This window comes from Lissotriton helveticus, chromosome 2_1 (genome assembly GCF_964261635.1).
Source record: "Lissotriton helveticus chromosome 2_1, aLisHel1.1, whole genome shotgun sequence".
Classification (NCBI taxonomy): domain Eukaryota; kingdom Metazoa; phylum Chordata; class Amphibia; order Caudata; family Salamandridae; genus Lissotriton; species Lissotriton helveticus.
Genome location: NC_136059.1, coordinates 1,071,544,995 through 1,071,565,901, shown reverse-complemented (window position 1 = coordinate 1,071,565,901; position 20,907 = coordinate 1,071,544,995).

The following is a 20,907-nucleotide window of genomic DNA, read 5'->3' as shown; positions in this document are numbered from 1 at the left end:
ATCAGATGTAAGCTGTGCTACTTCTAAATCTATGGGATCTTCTCCATGATAACTGAAATCACCTAGTAAAAGAACGTGTTGTGATAATAGCACATTAGTCACTATACCTTCAGTAAGGCGATTGCTAAAGTCTCTTTCGGACCCTGGAGGACGATAAAGCAAGGCTCCTTTCCAACAGTCCTTAGAGGAGAATAACATTTTAAAAATGCATATCTACACCCACTCAGTATTTAGAGTTTTGATAAGAGAGACTTGGACTTCATCTTGAAAAATAACAGCATAAATGCCAGAAGTGTTATTTTTTGCCACTATGTTCCTCAGGGACGTGGGGTCTTAAACAATAGCACAGTATTCCTGACAGCCAGTATTTATCCTGGCATTCTGTTTGGGATAAAGCAAACAGAAGGAGACGATGGACGTAGTGCTGAAACTGTTCAGACACTCTCCCCCAGTCACATATCTGGGTTGAAAACCATCATCGTTGTTTAGCTCACTTCCCCATCTCAGTTCAGACCCAGCTATATGCAAATCAGTCTTGACCCTGTGCCTCATGGGAACAGTCCAGCCTGAACTGCCAAGCCATGTCTTCCCTGGACCTGAAATAAGCATCCTGGGACTGGTTTAGGCTAACAGCCCTCATCAGCCAGGCTAGCTTGAATCCAGTGGCAAAGTGAGCAAGGGGCCCACGTCTGGGCATACCCTGCCAACTTAGGGCGAACAAAGCAAACACAAGGAGATGATGGGCGGAGCGCTGAAACTTTTCAGACACTCAACTCCAGTCACGGATCTGGGTTGAATCCATCATCGTTGTTTAGCTCACTTCGCCATGCCATCTCAGACACAGTTATATGCAAAGTAGTCTTAAGCCTGTGCATCATGGGAACAGTCCAGCCCGAACTGACAAGCCATGTCTTCCCTGGACCGGAAACAAGCATCCTGGGACCTGCTTTGGGCTAACAGCCCTAATCAGCCAGGCTAGCTTGCATCCAATGGCAAAGTGAGCAAGGGACCCACGTCTGGGTGTACCCTTCCAACTTAGGGCAAACAAAGCAAACACAAGGAGATGATGGACGGAGCGCTGAAGCTTTTCAGACACTGAATATCTGGGTTGAAACCATCATTGTTGTTTAGCTACTTCGCCACCCCAGGACAGACAGAGCTATATGCAAATACGTTTTGAGCCTGTGCCTCATGGCAACAGTCGAGCCCGAACTGCCAAGCCATGTCTTCCCTGGATGGGGAACAAGCATCCTGGCATTGGTTTTGGGCTAACAGCCCTAATCAACCAGGCTAGCTTGAATCCAGTGGCAAGGTGTGCAAGGGACCCACGTCTGGGCATATCCTGCCAACTCAGGGTGAACAAAGCTAACACAAGGAGATGATTGACAGAGCATTGAAACTTTTCAGAGACACCCCCAGTTACAGATCTGGGTCCCCGAAAACATACATCCTGGGACCGGTTTCAGGCTAACAGCCTTCATCAGTAAAGCTTGTTTAATCTAGTGGCAAAGTGATCAAGGGACGCTTGTCTGGGCATACCCTGCCAACTTAGGGCGAACAAAGCAAACCAAGATAAATATTACTTTAGCGCTTACTCGGTGTTTAGAGTAACAAAAAACTACATCTGGACACTGTTGATAATCGTGAAATATTAGATGAATTCATAAGGTTTCTATCAGACCATCATCTTGTGAAGAGCAGTTTTGGACCTGCTGCAAGACTTTCAGGCCACCCTCCAGTGATGGTCTACTCTTTTTGCAATTCACTAGCATCCAAACATCATTTCGATTGAAAAAGTGTTTACTGTATACGACCAAGCATACTAGTACTACATATTACTTGTGTATTAAGGAGCATACTTTTAGGAATGCACTAAAGGGGCCCATTTTTACAAACACACTATCTGGCTGGACCGGTTTCTCTCATATGTATCGCTCGCTCCTTCAAAAACCCAGAGATGGGGCGTGGCTTAGCGCCCGATGCGGATCCCGGCATAGGCGTTAGCGCTCCGATCCCGCTGAGGGGAACTAGCTGTTCGCGCCTATTTCACGACTTGCGGTTCGCGGGTCTTCACGGCAGAAACTGCCGAGAATGTCGTGAGCCCTTCATGGGGCTCTCAGAGGACCTTCTTTGCCGTTTTTTTGGACACTAAAGCTCCGGTCGTGGCTCTGTCCAGCCGCGGCCGCCATTTTGCTTTCTCGTGACACCGAGGATGCCTCTCAGGTACGAGCAGCTCTTCAAAACAGCAGTTTTTTGCCTATACCTTTGCTTTTTGCATAGGATAAGCCATCTCTTCCTCATTTTTGACCTGCTCTGCCTCTTAGCTGTGATTGCTCTTTTTGGCTGACTCTCCATGCTCTCTCAAGCCTCCTCAGCTTTCTAAAGATGGCGGCCATTTTATGATTTGTGCTATCCCTCTGAATTATTTATTTGCGACTACTGGTTCACCGTAATTTCCTCTTTGCATCTAAGACTATCTTTCTTTTTTTTCCTCTACTACATTGTTACCTATGAATTGCTTCGCAGACAACGAGAATTCTACATATCTACTATTTAGCTGCCTCTCTCCTTCACGGCTAGCTTACATGGGCAAACTTACGCTGAACGGCGTCACTAAACCTGCGCAGCATATTTTCATTAAAAACTCCAAGGTGTTCTCGGCCTTCGCCCAGTTGGAAGTGTCTCAGTCGCCTTCTGTTCACATACCACAGTCCTCGATGGAGCAATCTGCGCAGACTGTGGGGAAAGGAACCACCAAAAGGCTAAAAAAGGACCCTCCTTCTCCATCCAATCCTGCTTCTACCATATCCATGGAAATGTTGCTGGAGGAGATAAGAGCATTGCGTCCTTTCATGGAAAAAACCAATGCCAAATTACAGGTCTTGACTGATAATTGGTCCCACATGGATGCGAGAGTCACGTCTGTGGAACGTAGTGTCTCTTCTCTCCAGGAGTCGTCTTCTCAAGTCTCCCACTTGCCTTCGCAGGTTGCGTCCTTACAAAAACAGGTGGAGGAGTTGGAAAACCGAAATAGGCGCAACAACCTACGTATTTACGGCCTGGTGGAGGGATGTGAGGGGACCGACCCTGTTGCCTTTTTCAAATCCTTTCTTCCCACTCTCTTGCATCTGCCGGAAGGCACCACGCTTAATATACAACGGGCCCACAGGCTTGGCAGAGCTCCTTCTCCTACCTCCACTTCTTCCAAACCAAGAGGCGTCATCATGTACTTTCTGGAATATACTGACTTATTAAAGGTTCTTTCAGCAGCCAGAGCCTCTCCCCGCCTAACCTGGTCAGGATCCTCCTTGTTCTTTGCGCAGGATTATGCAAGAGCCACGGCGAACCGACGTAAGGCCTTCCTGGATATGAGACCCGCTCTTCGCTCCATTGGTGCTAGATATGGTCTCTTTCACCCGTGCTTCTTCAGGGTCACCTACAACAACAAAACAGCAACCTACGAGGATCCAGTCCGTCTCCAGAGCTTCCTGAATTCCTGCCAAGCTGCTGATATGGACCTTTCTGGCCCGTCTTCTTCTTTTCCTCCATGATTCCAGCATTTCTTTTCTTCTTTAATGATTGTTCTTTACTGTTGTCTTCCCCGCCTCATCTGCTCCCTGAGTCCAGCAGCTATGCGTTTTACTCCTATATGCTTATGTACCCATTCCCTTTTTCCGTTATGTTTGTTGTTATTGATGGTTCCATCTCCTAATGTCACTCTTCTTTGTCCACAGGTAACATATCGCGTTCCGTGTTGTTCCCTTGGTTGGGTGGTTCGTTGACCCTGTTGCCCGACCTCCTCTGGTTGGTTCTACCCCCCCTCCTCTTCTTCCAGTTTGATCCTCCTCCCGATTGTGCTCCCCTCCCTTTCTGTAAGTACAGTTTTCCTTCCTGTTCACCATGTTTATTTTCCCTTATGTTCTCCTTTACCTCGATCTCGTATTTTTTCAATGCTTAAAGGTGTCTCTTTTTCTCTACTTGCTCTTTCTTCTTAATTTTCAAGATTTCGTTCCATCCTTTCCTGTTTTTACATGTTTTTTCCTTTCGTTTTTGGCAATTACTATTCTGTTTTCTAACATTTGCGTATCTCCTTTGGCTTCTCTCTTTCCCCTCCGTTCCTATTCCCTTTTTTCCCTTTCCTCCACACTCATCTCCTCTCTCTCATTTCTTCTCCTCTTTCTCTCCGGCATTTATGATCATCTTATTCTCTTACGCTTCCTCTCTCTCATGGGCTTTCCTTTTTTCATTGCTACTGATCTTCTTTTTTTTGCTTTTTTATGTATTATGTCATTAAATATAATTACATGGAATGTTAAGGGCATTAACTCTCCCATCAAGAGGCAACAAATATTTTCTCATCTAGCTAGATTGAATGTAGATATTGCATTTTTACAAGAAACTCATTTATCCGATGTAGAATCGGCTAAACTCAAAAGAGGATGGGTGGGTGAGGTTTATTATTCCCAGGGGGATGGGAAACGTAATGGAGTAGCTATTTTATGTCGTAAAACTTTATCTCATTCCCTAATTGCACAGAAATCAGATACTGAGGGTAGATGGACACATGTTAAACTGTCTCTCAAGGGTGTTCCAATTTCCCTCCTTAATATCTATGCTTCCACTGGTGGCGATCCTGCTTTTTGGCACGACTTTTACCATCACATTACTAGATTTGCTGATGACAATTTTATTTCAGCAGGTGACTGCAATCATCCCATTGATCCTTTTATTGACCGGAATTCCAAGACTCACTTTGTTCCAAATAAATCTCACAAGCTATTTACTCAAGCTATCTCCCAACACAAACTCATCGACGCCTGGCGCCTGTGTAACCCGACAACAAGGGAATTTACTTTTTACTCCCCATGCCATCATTCCCAGTCCCGAATTGATTATATTTTTGTTACTCACAATATTGCCCAAACTCTTACTAATGCTGAAATTGTTCCAATTTTATTTTCGGATCATGCTCCTACCATAGTCCATATTGACTTACTCCCTAAGCCCGTTGGACCAAAGAGATGGCGTTTCAATAACGCTCTTTTATTGGATCCCAAATTTACTGCTTCCTTTACTGTATTTTTTCATGAATATTTCTTATTTAATGATACCCCTTCCATCCCCAAACACACTATTTGGGATGCCTTTAAGGCCTCGGCAAGAGATTTTATAATTGGATACGTTGCAAAGAAGCGAAGACTTGCACGCATATCTACAGAGGCTCTTCTTCAAGATATTAAGAAATTGGAACACTCTTATTTTACCTCTCACTCACAAGATAGTTTAACAGACCTTGTTAATGCCAAAATGAGGTTAAAAAAAATCCACAGAGGACGCCTCCCTCTATTTACTGAAATCCAGTGCAAAATTTTATGGCGGCAGAAACAAAGCCGGAAAAATGTTAGCTAATTACTTGAAAATCAAACACAACAAATTGAATATTGAATCCATTTAAGATGCTCACTCCCATCTCCAACATAAAGATGTAGACATCCTCACCGAATTTTCCTCTTTCTACAAAACGTTGTACTCCTCTGAGACCCAACCCTCTATCCAATCCCTAGATCATTTCTTTTCTACCATACGTAAACCTGACCATTTCCCTCTTGACCTTTCTTCTTTAGAATTAGATGTTTCTCAACACGAATTACTTCTCGCACTCCAGTCTCTTAAAAAAGACAAGGCCCCCCGGACCAGATGGTCTTACTGTTGAATTCTTCCTCCATTTTTCAAAACTCCTCATCCCAAAATTACACTCCCTGTTGGACTCATTTCTTGCCTTAGGTGCCTCCTCAGGCTCTTTCTCTGACGCCCACATTTGCCTCATACACAAGGAGGGGAAGGATGCGCAACACTGTAAGAACTATAGGCCCATTTCTTTGGTCAATATTGTTTACAAGATATTTGCTAAATCACTTGCAGCGCGTCTTGATCTTCTCCTTCCAGACCTCTTAGGCGAGGAACAATCAAGCTTCGTCAAGGGCCGCTTTATCACAGATAATACTAGACTTTTTTTTAATGTTTTATCGAAATCTCATAAATCACCCCATGCCCTTGCGGCAATTGCCCTAGATGCTGAGAAAGCTTTTCATAGGGTTGAATGGACCTATTTATTTTATGCCCTCAAATGGTTTGGTTTTGGCTCCAAATGTATCTCCTTAATTTCTTTATTGTACTCCAATCCTCGTGCGGCGGTTTGCACCAACGGCCTAATTTCTTCCTTTTTTGATTTAGAAAGAGGAGTGCATCAAGGCTGCCCTCTGTCGCCTTTTCTTTTTAATCTGGCTTTAGAACCTTTTCTATCCAAACTCCGTCAAAACCCAAACATACACGGCTTTCAGGCATTAGATTCCCAAGTTAAGCTGGCCGCTTATGCGGACGATATTTGGCTTTTCATCTCTAACCCCATTGAATCTATTCCTGCCTTCCTTGCCGAGGTCAGAGATTATTCCCAGATATCTGGCTATGAGCTCAATAATGACAAGTGTGAGATTCTGCCCTTGATGAAGTTTACGTTCCGCCCTGATTTTAGTACCTCCAACTTTACATGGAATTCCTCACACATTAAGTACCTTGGCCTTCACATCACTCCCTCTATCTCCGACACAGTTTCCCTGTGTCTAAATAAATGCATTAAAAAACTATTGGACTTAACATCTAGATGGCACCCCTTTACCTATCATGGTGGGGCTGCCTGGATACAATTAAAATGATGCTCTCCCCTATCGTCCTCTACACTATTTCTGTCCCCATCCCCTCTAAATTTTTCAGGAAAATTAACTCAATTTTGACATCTTTTTTATGGAGCAACAAGAAACCTAGAATGTCCCTTGCTCGGGTCATCCGTCCCAAATCAGAAGGCGGAGTTAACTTCCCAGATTTCCCAATCTATCATGAGGCGTTTCTGTTACGAAAGGCTTCCCTCTGGTTACAAGATTCGACTTCCCCTTACCCTTTATGGGCTAAACTTGAATGCCTCTTTCTCTCCCCTTTCTCCTTCACTGAATATCTTTCCTTCTCACGCAAACCCTCCTCTATTCCTACTACCATTCACAAATTCACCATTAAATTGCTTTTATCTTCTTCTCCTGATCCCCCTATGACAATTGCTGAGCTTCTTGCCTCAACTATTTGGCATAATACTTCCCTCCTGATACGTGATAGGCCCTTTTACTGGAAGGCATGGCGGCATAGAGGACTAATTTGGGTCTCCCAATGATTCTCACATTCTTCTTTCATACCCTTCTCTACTCTTCGTACCACATATGGTTTGCCTGCTTCTTTTACCCACAGATATCTTCTTCTCAAAGAAGCTGTTATGGCAACTTACACCCGTCTCTTGCACGCACCCCCCACTTCCTCTCCTGCCCCTACCGCTTTACTTCATTCCTTTTTACGTACCACTCCTAAAGCTTCCTCCATTTACAAGTACCTTCCTCCTAAAGACCTTGTTAGACCCAAATCTAAGGTGGAGGAATGCTGGGAACAGGATCTTGATGCATCTTGGCACATCTCTCTATGGGATAAGATCTGGTCTAGGATTCGAAAGTCCTCTAGAGCAGCGACCTTGACACAAACCCTGTTTTTCATTTACAATAGACTTCTTTTCACACCATCTGATCTTCATAAACACTTTCCACTTACTCTACACATTTGTTGGTCCTGTTCCTCCCCACAAGCGACTTTGTTTCATATGTTATTCCTATGTGAATTTGTCCAAAACCTTTGGCTGCAGGTTTGGGCCCAAATTAATGTAATGTTTCATACTTGCATTCCTTTCTCTTACACTAATGTTTTTTTAGGAAGTCTCTCTCCTTGTTGGGAAGATGCTGAACTTAATACTCAGATTATTGATTTATTGTTAGCTTTTGTGTTTCAGCAAATTACAGTCAACTGGAAGAATTTTTCTAACATTTCTTTTAAAGCATGGTGGTATTACGTCTGCCATAATCATAGATTGGATACTGCTTTTGTTTTTCCTGCGTGCATGGCAGCAAAACGCACAGACTTATGGCTTCCTGTTTCACTATATCTTGATGTTTGTGCTCAACGTTTGTTTCACCCACAACCTTCACAGCAAGAAGTTCTCAAGCCTCCTTGAATATCCTCCCACATTCCGTTTCTTTTACAACATCAACTGTATGTATTTCCTTTTGTATAATTTATCTCTATAATTGTGTTTTTTATTTTATTTAGCTTTGACGCTCATGACTAGCTTTAACTATGGTTTATAACTGTATTTTGCCCATTGCTTATTGATGTACTTGTACTTTCCATTTTTCATTGTACTTTGTATTGACACCTTGTCCCTATCTTCACCCCTGAAATAAAATTCTTTTTGAACTTAAAAAAAAACCCCAGAGATGTTTTATGCTTTGAAGCACCAGTCATTTCAGTGAGGGGACACTACTGGTCAGCACTCCCACTCTAAAATCTATTCAGGCATCACTTGGCAGCCTACGGGCGTAGCTTGGTCAGTAAGATTGGGGTCATACAATGTTTCATTTCAGGGAGCGTACGAACATCACATTTATTCTTGAATATTTGGGCTTCATTAAACGCCAGAAGTACTTTTTACCCAGCGAACTTAAAACACATAGATAAGGGGTTTGGCATATCATTGTATACCTTTGCAAACGGTTAATGTTCACTGCTGTATTCACTTTCGCCCACGTATATTTTTCCGTTAGTGCGAGGAGGATTTTAAGATGATCACGCGCAACATTTGAAGTTCTGAATGGATTTCTCCCTAAGTGAGTGATATTCATAAATTACCGTCACTTATACACAGGCGACATAAAATATTGCATGTTCACCGAAGGGTCTAATCTTAAACAGACTCTTATAGCAACCTTATAAACGCAATTTAGCAATTTAGTTGGTTTTCCTGGATCAGTGTTCAGACTTAATGGAAGTGCCAGTTCTCATTGAATTTATGTATATTCTCCATCAATCATTCAATGTTATTTGAAGTATTAATTGCAATGTACAGATGTGTACTGTGATCATGGTTGGTAATGGCATGATTAACTTTCAAGCACATTATACATGTCTTGGCATGGTTGGTAATGGCATGATTAACTGTCAAGTGTATTATATTATATATATCTCAGATATTTATGTTTCATATTTGCAGTGCCTGAATTGAGGAACTTCAAGTAAAGAAGACATCCACTAATTAACCCCTGACGAAGGGTTCATCAGAACCCGAAATGCATTGGGCTTTTTAATGTGTTGGTTTATATCATTTAACATGATTGTAATGTAAATGATTTACCCCGCGGTTGTGACGCTACAGGAATCACCAAATGGTGCCCTGATCGATAGTATAGAGTCTATAATGAGGACCCATACACTGGCTATCGTAGACAGACTCAATAAACTAGAAAATAGACTTGAGAAGATAGAACATGAACTGGGAATCAAGATAGGGATTAATAAAGTGATGCCTAATCCCCTTATACCAACTCCGATTTTACTTACCTCACCAGGAATTCCCGCTATAACTATTATACCTACCCCTGTTCAGACTACCATCTTGCCTCAATCTTCAAATAATATGAGTGGAAGCACACCAGGGAGTAACCCTGTTGTACTTAAAAGTAAACCCACATTGTCCCCGGCTGTAATGTCAAATGGACAGCCGAATAACCTTGGTCAAGCTCCAGGGATTAAGACGAGAGTTAGAGGAAACGAGTGGCCGGCTCGAGGTAACTATAATAAGGGCCCCCTTCCAGAACTCCCACCAGAAGCGATACCCTTTGTAGTAGTTCTTACTGGGGTACCAGAGCTAGAGAAGAACAAACGGGAGGGCTTTGCCCAGCTGAAAAATAAAATATCGCACTGGTTAAGTCTACACAGACCTATTGCAAATAATATCAATGGAGAAATTGTCCATGTCCGCCGCCTTCTTTGGCTGGGAGGAAGACCCAAAGATATTGAGGGAGACATAGTGGTCATTAATTTTAGAGATCAGAATGCTGTCCATTTTATACTTAACTGGCATTCTGACCACGGTAGTAAATCTATTACCCCTCGTCCCCTAACATATTTTTACCCTCGCTCAGTGGTGTTCCCACCCAATCATCCATCAAGGCGAGCTCCTCCCCCCCCCTTATTGAGGCAAATGCTCTCAAACCCATATCGTCCACCTGTCTACAAAAATGGATCTATTTTTAACGACAAGCAACCTTCCATAGTCGTAGATCCGTATGGGTGGAATACTGTAGGCCCAAGGTACAACTCCCTAACACACAGGAGAATGGATCATCTCAAACCTTTTACACCCCTAGATACCACCAACAGGTTTGACGTGTTTAGTGGCCTGGAAGACTGCGATTGATGCCATGGAGCCACAGGGGAGGGGGGTAAGGAATTCTGTGGAGACACAGGGGGAGATACGGGTGCAGGCACGGGGGAAAAAGGCTCAACTGATATTAACCCACTCAATGGGTATAATGCTACTTGTAGCTCTGGGGGTAATACATGTAACTCTGGGCAGCTTCATTGTAACTCAGATATTCCTACCCCGGCTAATGGAAGTACAACTCCGACCCGACTGTCTGAAGACCCCGCGCCAGGGGAAGTAATTTACATCCATACCCTACCCCCACCATCTAGAGAGGCTGTTAGTTTAGCAGATGATGATGGCGAGTTGGAATATTGCTGGGTGGAATAATAAGATAGATTGTCTAGGATGGTTAGAATTTATACCCCAATTTGACATCTTGTGTCTCCAGGAGACTTGGGCGGCCGTAGATGTCTATCTTGATGGGTATGTTGCCTATAATTGCCATGCTCAGCCATCCAACATGGGGAGAGCCAGTGGTGGGATGGTGATATTGCTCTCTGTGAGGTTGCCGGTTCGAGTGAAAAACCACCGGATTGTTGGTCTGCACTCCCAGCTGTTGTGGTTACAACACAGGAATGGGCGAAATGTTTTAGTAATAAACCATTATAACAATGTCTTTAACCATTCAAAAACATATATGGTTGATGAACTAGAAGCGGAGGTGGAAAGGCTACATGGGCGCAGCGATGTGTCTTTTGATATTCTGTGGGGCGGAGATTTCAACATTCACATGTGCCCATTTGCTGGCAAAAGGGTGTGTGGGTATGGGGGTGAGGTGGGGGAAGATCAGACCCATTTTCTACATTCTGTTTATGGGGAAGCTCTAAACACTTTTATGCTTAAAATGGATTTATGCATTATGTTACCTGGCGTAGACAGTGAGGGTAACTCGGTACCGACCTTTATTGGTAGGAATTGTGCCACGGTTATCGACTACCTCATTGCCTCCTCCAGTATTACAGCTTTGTGTTCCTTACCCGCAATAGTAGACCCAGCCTTAAGCGATCAAAACTGTCTAACAATGTATCTCTCCTTATGGGGGGATAAAGTAAAGGCGTCACATGGTGCAGTGACAGATGTAGTTCCACATAGACCTAATGGCCCTAGAATTAAATGGGTAGGCAAAATGAGGAACGTTTACTATGTACCATTGTGTCTGCCTGTATAGATGAGGTGGAATGCTGTCTTGAACCCGAAAAGGATAATGCTGATATTCTAGCTAGCTTCGACATCATTAATAAAAACATTGCACAAATTTTAACTGGAAGAAAACCAAAGGGCCCTAGGATTAACGGGGGATGGTTTAACAGGGAATGTACTAACTCCTTACAAAAACTCAAAGTTGCTCTTAAGGGTAAACCCAGGGATAAGGAAGCAGTTAAAACCCTTAGAAGGGAATACTCAATGCATCTGAGGGATAGAAAACAGGAACTAAGGGAAGAGGCCTGGAATAACTTGACTAAGGCAGTGGATCTTAAGGATGCCAAGCTTTTCTGGTCCACTGTCAATAGTCCCTTCCTCCATAATGAAGAAGCCCCGGTAATGTCTGCTCAGGTGTCTGAGGAACAATGGGTGGCTCATTTTACTAGCATTTTTAACCCTGAAGGACTAGTTGTAGAGGGAGATAGGGAGACCGTGGCTTTTTCACCCCTACCTCTTAATATCACAGTCTCTGAGGTGGATGCCGCCATCCGGGCCAGAAAGGGGGGAAAGGCGCCAGGCCCTGATGGGGTACCCGTCGACCTTTATAAAGCCGAGGTTTCTATCTGGAGTCCATTGTTAACAAAGGTTTTTAATGCAGCTGCAATGATTGCGGCCCCACAGATCTGGGGGGAATCAATCATTATCCCGGTGTATAAAAAAGGGGAGAGGGGCGAGGCAAAAAATTACCGCCCGATTTCTCTCCTCACTGCTTCCCTAAAGATTATGAGTAGGGTATTACTGAGTCGTCTGGAGGAATGGGTAGAAGATAAAGGGATCCTTGCGGATTCTCAGTATGGATTCCGCAAGGGGTTAGGCACCATAGAACAATGCATTAATTTAGATCTTATTATATGCAAATATACAAGGGCTAAACAAGGCTCGTTGTTTCTTTGTTTTGCCGACCTGACCAGTGCCTTCGACCTGGTTGATCATGGTCTTCTGTGGTCAACCTTGTTGGACATGGGTGCTCCACAGGATATTATCTATTTTTTGGCCCAACTTTATAGGAATCTGACGGCTAAGATACGCTACGGGCAATCGGGGGAGTGTACACCCAGTATTAAAGTAGGTTCTGGAATTAGGCAGGGATGTGTCCTTGCACCTCTTCTTTTCTCCCTTTTTATAAACGCAATTGAGTCGGAACTACGGACCGTCAGTGCAGATGCACCGACTGCTGACGGCCTTTCCATCCCAATATTGCTTTACGCGGATGACGCGGTTCTGCTCTCACAAACCCCTCTTGGGTTGCAAAAACTTATGAATAAATTTGCAGATTTTATTAATGGGAGAAAATTAAAAATTAATAATTCAAAAACTTTTATAATGCCCTGTGGGAAGAAAATTTAAAACTTAAGGCCCTTTACAGTTATGGACCAAACTATAAAAGTGGTGGACAAATTTTGTTATCTGGGTATCACCTTTAACAGAGGGGGGATGTGGACACCTGAAATGATTAATGTAAGAGCCAAAATGGCCAAGTGTTCTTTTGGCATATTTAAGTTCGCATCCAAGTTAGGCTCAAGACGGATACCAGACATGTTGTACTTATACCGCCATAAATGTGTTGCTCTGGCCCTATATGGCTCAGGAGTGTGGGGCCATTGTAATAACAACATGCTCCAGGTTGAGGAAAACAAATTTGTCAAAAAACTCCTGTGTTTACCATCTTCTGCCTCAACAAAGCTGATCCATCAGGAGGTTGGTCTAGAACATCTATCTGACTTGATCAGATTAAGACCCCTGTTAGTATGGAGATCTATATGGATTAAGGAACAGACTGGTTTCACAAGAAAAATTATTTTAGACTGTCTTCATATGGACAAATGTGCCCGCATCCCTTGGCTTAACTATATTATTCGAACATTTAATGATGTTTTTAACCTTACTGTGCGTGATAACCCTTTTTGTGTCTTAGATATACCTAAGAGTGAGCTTAAACATGAATTTTTGAGGGTTAGCATGGGGAAGCGTAACGCAGCTATTGCCCAGTTCTCTACACATGTTTTTTACGACAGATACACTAAGGAAGAAATGGGGCTTTCAGGATATCTTAAATTGGTCACTATCCGATCCCACCAATATGTATTGACAAGATTACGGATGGGGATTGTTCATTTGCTTGTCGCTTATCCTGTAATGAAGACCTATACTACTGCCCCCTGTCCGTGTGATGGGACCACAAAACAAAGTACGGAGCACTTTTTATTGTTATGCCCTCTTTATCTTCACCTCCGAAAAATATATCTGAAACCGCTTTTCAAAAAATATAATGTATCCACTATTGTATCGGCCATGGGGCTTTTATTTGGACTTGATTCACAGGACATCTGTTTTTTTACTGCTGTATTTATTTTAAAATCAATTTGTTTGAGGAAAAGCACCCTTTTTGATATGTGATTAACTTAATATTTGCTGTTTCCTCATGTTTTATCACTTATGTATGTATGTACTTTTATGATCATTAATCAATGATCGAATAAAGTATTTGAATTTGAATTTGATTTACTTTGATATGCGAAGCATGTTTCAAAAACGTTAAGTTTATTGAAAATACAATTTACAATATACGAATTCCAAGAACTTATTTTGAATATCAGTTATTGATTTACTATATCACGAGATTGCTCACCTGTGGTTGAATTCTAAATTGTTGAAAGGAAATCTGACCGTGAGCACGAAGGACCCGCTTTGCCTGTCATTTCAAAGCCTATTCCTCGCGGAACCCGCTCCGCGGGTCCCGCATCGTTTTGTTCTACTTTGACGGCGCAGTTGTAAGAGCACTGTGCTGTGAAGAAAAAAGCCGCTATTATCATCTGTGATTCAGCTCCTGAGGCGGAGGTGAGAGCAGGGCTGCGAGCGAGGGCCGGCGCAGGACTACCAGTCCCAGGAGCGCCTGACCCTCGGCATTATCACCAGCTGACCCGCTCTCCCTGCTGGCTCCTCCCCCGCCTCAGTGCAGCTATAAATCTTCCATTTGGTACCGCAACGCGGGAGCGCGCGGGAGTGCGCCGGGAGAAGCCCGGGACAAGGGCGGGACCGTCTGAGGCCGTCCGAGGACGATCGAGGACGGGACGGGCCACCCCACTAACTTCGATTCTAAGAGACTAGGACCACCAGATTACTTAGATCACAAACTCCTAAATGATGGCTCTAAAAAAACTGCGTTCAAGAACAATTTATATGAAACGCATGGGGACTGATGCAGCTATTAGAAATTGTGTAGATAAATCAATGAAACCAGGACAAATTTCCAATACACCGGCAATAACCAAATACTTTTCTACTCTCTCGGAAAAAAAACACACTTTTCTGCCATTCTTGGAAGAGGAAAAATAGCAAAGTCTCTCAATTAACAATTGTGAACATCAGTCAATACAACCACTTGAACCAAATGATCAAATTCAGGTACTATTAAATCCAGAGATTAACCTGTCAAGGATCTCCCTGTTGGAAGAGTACAATCAATCAATCTTAGAGATGTCTCAAATAACACCTATTAAACAGCATGATGATGGATTAGCCAAGGAGGGCTTAGTGAGTAATACTACGAAGATCGAAGTCCAGAAATCGGAGACTCCCTTAAGACATAACCAACCACTTACCAGTTCCCCAGATAAATCATCTAAACTGTATATTAACCAAACTAAACTTACTGACCTTTGTTTTTCTAACTTAGCCCAGGCAGCTACTACACCTCCGCTGTCAAAAGCACTATTTTCACTTCAAGAAATCCTGGAATCAGTTCTCACTCATCTAGGTCAAATTTTAGCCAACTCAGATGATACCCTGGACGTTCAAATAGGTATTCTCAAATTTCTGGTGGAAGAAAAAAAGAAGAAAGCATTACCTAAAGATCTAACCGATAAACCAGAAATGGCTAACCCTGCTCAGTCTGAAGATGGTTGTAATAAAAGCATAAAACCCCCAAAAATGCAAAATGCAAGTACGCAAACATCGGACGCTAAAAAAAATGAGACTGATTCTAAGGAACGACGAATAAAGGTAAAAACTCCCATAATCTACTCTCTGAAAAAACTCTTCAGAGAAGAAAAGGATTATTCCTCTGAAACTAATATAAAGCACTATCCAATCTTTTCAAATAAAGAAACTGAGAAAGGTCAAGGTGCGATATTTCCTGAAAATAAAATACCCCCAGAAAAGGATATCGAGGAAAATGAAACAAAACAGATGGGAAAAATTATAAAAAACAAAGAAGTGAAGGTACACAAGGGAAAGAAAAAGCGAGGGCGACCTCTAAGAAGAATCCAAAAGAAAAAAGGGAACAAACTCAAATTTCAAAAACATACCTTTGTTAATTTGGTGAATAACCCATCGACTCAAACAACAATGCTGGCGAAGTCTTTGAATCCAATAGCAGAAGAATACTGCCCGCCACCAGAAAGTAAATTAATAGAGCATAAAACTAATAATACAAAAGAGCTTCAAGTCTACAAAACTTGGCAAGGGGATGGTCATCAATCAAAATACCTAACAATTGAGGAACTGTTTCCCACCGACAATGTTCCGCTTAATCGAGGAAGAATTGTTAATCTATTTCAAGAAATACCTTCCTTGAAGTGTCTGACTAGTAAAGAAATAGACTTAGTACGTTTTCCAAAAAAAGAAAACACTAAATTTGCACAAGTGTTATTTTTCTCCCCAGTTCTCCCTGGAATAATACTAAGAGAGAAGGAAATTTTACAAAAACATGGATATGATGTAATCTCTATTCCAGACATCAAAACTAACTTACAAAATACAGTAGTAATTAGACAATCTCACACTGAAAATAATCTCAGTTTAGAAAGGGAGGAATACACCTTAAACAACATGAGAACCGATATATTAAAAATTCAAGTAACACAAGGTGAAAGGTCGGTTTGGTCCCGGACAACTAATCCAAAAGAAAAAGGAGAATAACATACTATCATGGTCGTGGTTACCAGAAGTATTAAATAGTAAAAAAATGGGCAACGAGCATCCACGTCAGGTTTAGCGATGGTTTGAAATTATCTTTATGGAATATAGCCGGGAAAACCGCGAATAAAATGAAAGAAGTAATAAAAGATAATCCAGACATTCTTGTTCTGCAGGAAACACGGTTTACCACTCCCTTTACGCAAAAAGGTTATTACGTTTATGAAAACCCAGCAATTAAATCTAAAAGGGGTCACGCGAAAGGAGGAATGGCAATCCTGCTGAAAGAAGACTACTCTTGGTCACAAGAAATAATCGATACCTACTCGCACAACTTGCAATGTATCAAAATACAACTCAAATTACATCCAGCAGCTGCTCAAAATAAAATACTACTTTTTAACATCTACGCACCACCAAGTAAAAATCATGACCCTCTGTTTGATCATCTCTTAGAGACCATATCCAATATCCTCGAAGATCAATATTATCTACCGTATATTATCATGGGTGACCTAAACGCCAAAATATCTAACAGTGAAATAAAGAAATGGTCTACATTATTTAATGAAGAATCATTGGAAATAACGCTCCCGCAATTCCCGAAAGGAGTTAAGGCCGATAAAAGAGGAAGTTTATTATTATCATTCCTTCTAAGTATAAACGGGACAATATTAAACGGAAATATCAATGGAGACAAGCCAGCTTCATTTACTAGGCAAGGAAATGGAGCTCCCTCTATTCTGGATTATATTATATGTGGGAATGAGTTAAAAGAACAAATCTCACAACTGTCCATCAAGTTCAATGAGGAAAGTGATCATGCTCTTCTTCGCCTAACAACATTCTGGATGCCACAAAACACTTTCAAGAATGATCCGATATTTAGTAAATCCAAAATAGAGGTAAATCAAGTCCAACGCCGGATCTTTTGGGATGCAGAAAATTTAGACTATTTAAATGAACTCATCACACAACTCCAACTGTTAACCGCCTCTTATTCAGAAAATCCAATTAAGAACTACGAAATTGTATTAAATGAACTCAAACAAGCTATACTAAGTAAATCAAAACAGGACAGACCAAGACAAAGAAAGTGTGCCAGCAAGCACAAAAATTGTAATCAGCAAACTATAAAAATGCTGAATAGGATGATTCGTGCTCAGTATCTGAGTAAATCGTCAACATATAAAGCTGAAATAAACAAATTGAAGAATCAAATTCGAAGACAACGGGCTAAACAAGAAAGGTTGAAGCAGGACCGTAACTGGATTGATATCCAAATTGCAGCAAAGCAATGCAACCAACGAAAATACTGGTCTTTGATAGCCAAGATGACAGGGTCAAAAAAGAAGCTTGAAGCAATTCCTGTCTCAGAAGAAGACTGGGGCAAATTTTTAAATGATTTGTACAAACCCAACACGAATGACCTGGTGAGAAAGGACATCGATCAAGAAAAGATAACCAATGATATAAAACTCTCCAGGGCATCGGCAATGTCAATTGCCTTGAATATTAAAAAGGCAAGAAGCACGGGCGCATCAGGTCCTGACCAGATCCCGATCAAGGTTTATCAGTCTGACAAAAACGCGTGGGGTCAGATGCTAGCGCCATTATTCAACTATATATTCGACTCTGGAAATATTCCAAACTCGTGGAAAGGAAGTATATTAATTCCAATATACAAAAAAGGAAAAAGGAATATACCCGGCAATTACAGACAAATTGCTTTAATGGATGCTGGCGGAAAGATCTTTGCGGCGGAAATACTAGACCGACTGAAACATTGGGCATTTTCGAAGGGATTAATCCCTATGTTTCAGGCAGGGTTCCGGTCGAACCATTCAGTTACTGATAATATAGCTACCCTCCAATTCTTATTAGACAAATATGTAACAGGCAAATCCCTACCAATATACGCAGCCTTCATCGACTATTCTACAGCGTTCGATAGGGTTGACAGGCCGACGCTATGGATGAAACTAAGAAAAATGGGTATCCCAGAAACTCTGCTACAATTAATTGTGAACTTACATAGTGAAACCTGGTGCCGAGTCCAAATGGGGGGAGAGAAGGGCCTGTCAAAGATAATACATACACCCAATGGCCTAAAGCAAGGGTGTCTCTTGGCTCCGCTCTTATTCTCACTATATTTGAGTGACCTGCCATTGCATCTACAACAAGGGCAATGCACTCCACCGAAAATGGCAGCTCAACGGATACACTGTTTGCTGTACGCGGACGATATAGTCTTGTTCGATTTGACACCCTTTGGTCTTCAAAATCTTCTAGTCATATTACACAACTACTCAAAAAATCACTTTTTAACCCCGAATGTAAGAAAAACTAAAGTAGTAGCATTTACAAAGATTAAGAAAGATGTGAAGTACCAATGGAAACTGGGAGAGGAGACCTTGGAACAGACAAAGGAATATACCTATCTCGGAAGAATATTCTTACATAACATGAGCAATAGTAAACAGATTATCCATTTAAAAAGGAAATGTGAGCTACATGCGGGGGCAATATCACGCTTATATGCGAATACCGGAAGCAGGCACTTTTCAGCCTTAATAAAAATTTATAGAGCCAAGATCTCCCCGGTTCTATCTTACGCCTCTGAACATATTCCCCTAAAACAATGGAGTTATATGGACTTGAACGAAGGGAAAATCCTAAAAAAGCTACTGAAAGTTTCTAATTCAACCCCAGTACAGGCATTAAGACTGGAATGTGCGATCACAAGTGCATTTGCAATTTCAATGGCAAGCCTCATTAGGTGGGCCTATAACCTTTTACATTCCAAAGAGGGTACGCTTCGACATCTGCTAAAAATCGAGTCCTTTAGTGAGGAAATCACCGACTCTATATTTGTTAAAAATTTGAGAGAGGCTTTCCGTTTCGCAGAAATAAGTGCAGAAATGTTATCATCTTGGACACCCGCACAACTCAAGCTGTTTTTAAAAAACTTTTCACCAAAATTGAGTTACGAGCTCGATCAGTTACACTGCACAAAATTATCTATGTATAAATCTTATGCTGACTCCCAAGAATATAAGCAAAAACTGCCTTATTTGGAATATACTCTTACCCATGGTGCAAGGCGTACGATCATGATGCTACGTTTGGGCATACTCCCTTTATTATCTTTTACCTCTTCTTGGAACGTAAAGAGTAGTTCACAATGCAACCTGTGTTTGGGGGGTAAACAGAACTTAGAGCATTTGCTCTTTATATGTCCGAATAAAGACGTTGTCACCGCCAGGTTATCATGTCTTGAGCCGATACATCGGTCCTGTCGGACCACTAATTCAAGGGATTTTATCTCCGTATGTGTTAAGCCTCCTAACGAGTATGTTTGCAATAAGATTTATAAATTTTTTTAAATTACTCTGAAAATGTATTAATTTGTCCATAAATGTAGTATGAATTTTTTTATATAATTTTGTGGTCCTCGAAAGAGTACCGAATCAAAATAAAAAAACTTTGACTTTGACTTGACTATATCACGAAATATTGGAGAATGTTTTTTAGATAGCAGCATAAAACAGAAACACTCAATTGAAACCCTAGGGACTTTGGGTTTGAGCACCCTGCAGACCTGGATGTTTCCAGGTCTTGACAGAGCAGTTTAATTTAAAAGGGGTGTGGGCACAACCCACTGCAGGGAACTCCCTAAACATTTCAAAACTTACAAATAATTGAATAAAATTCAATAGACAATCAAGGTGTGCGGTTTACACTATTTCAGAGCTTAAGATTTCCCAACATTCAGGCTGGTATATAATTTTAAAATACATTACACGACATGCAGGGCGCGTGATACGGACTTAAGAAGCAGTGGAAAGGGAAAGGAATGTGGATTGAAAGGGGTACTATTTGAGAGAAAACACAATATTTTGTAAAATAACCGACGGTTTTAAATACAGTCAAAACAGAGAGAGGGAGTCTGCGTGTGCTTTTTGTCTGTGTGTATGTAAACCTGCCTGGTGAAATATTACACGCACCTCACCATACTAGACCGAAAGCAGCTGTACTCAACTATTTAGTAGAAAAAATATATATTGGGGGGTTATAACACCCTAATCATTCCTCCTGAAACGAATCCCCTGGAGCAGCTATTAACCAATCAGACGCCTAAATCCTGTCGTCTGCTATGAATCTAGGTACTTTTATAAATGTGCTTCAGCTTTTTTCTCCCATGTTAGAAGCTTTACCAACACAAACATCAGTGCACAAAAAGACATGCTGCCTAACTGGGCAGAAATACATTCTTCTATTACAAAGAATCACTGCTGTCCTCACAACTCCAGCCCGCCTGCCCACCAAATGCTTCTTATTGTATTAACCTTTATTCACTATAACCAAGCAAATGCAGGCCTACAGCATGCTACAAACCGCCATTAAAATTAAAATAAAGCAAGTAAAGAGAATAT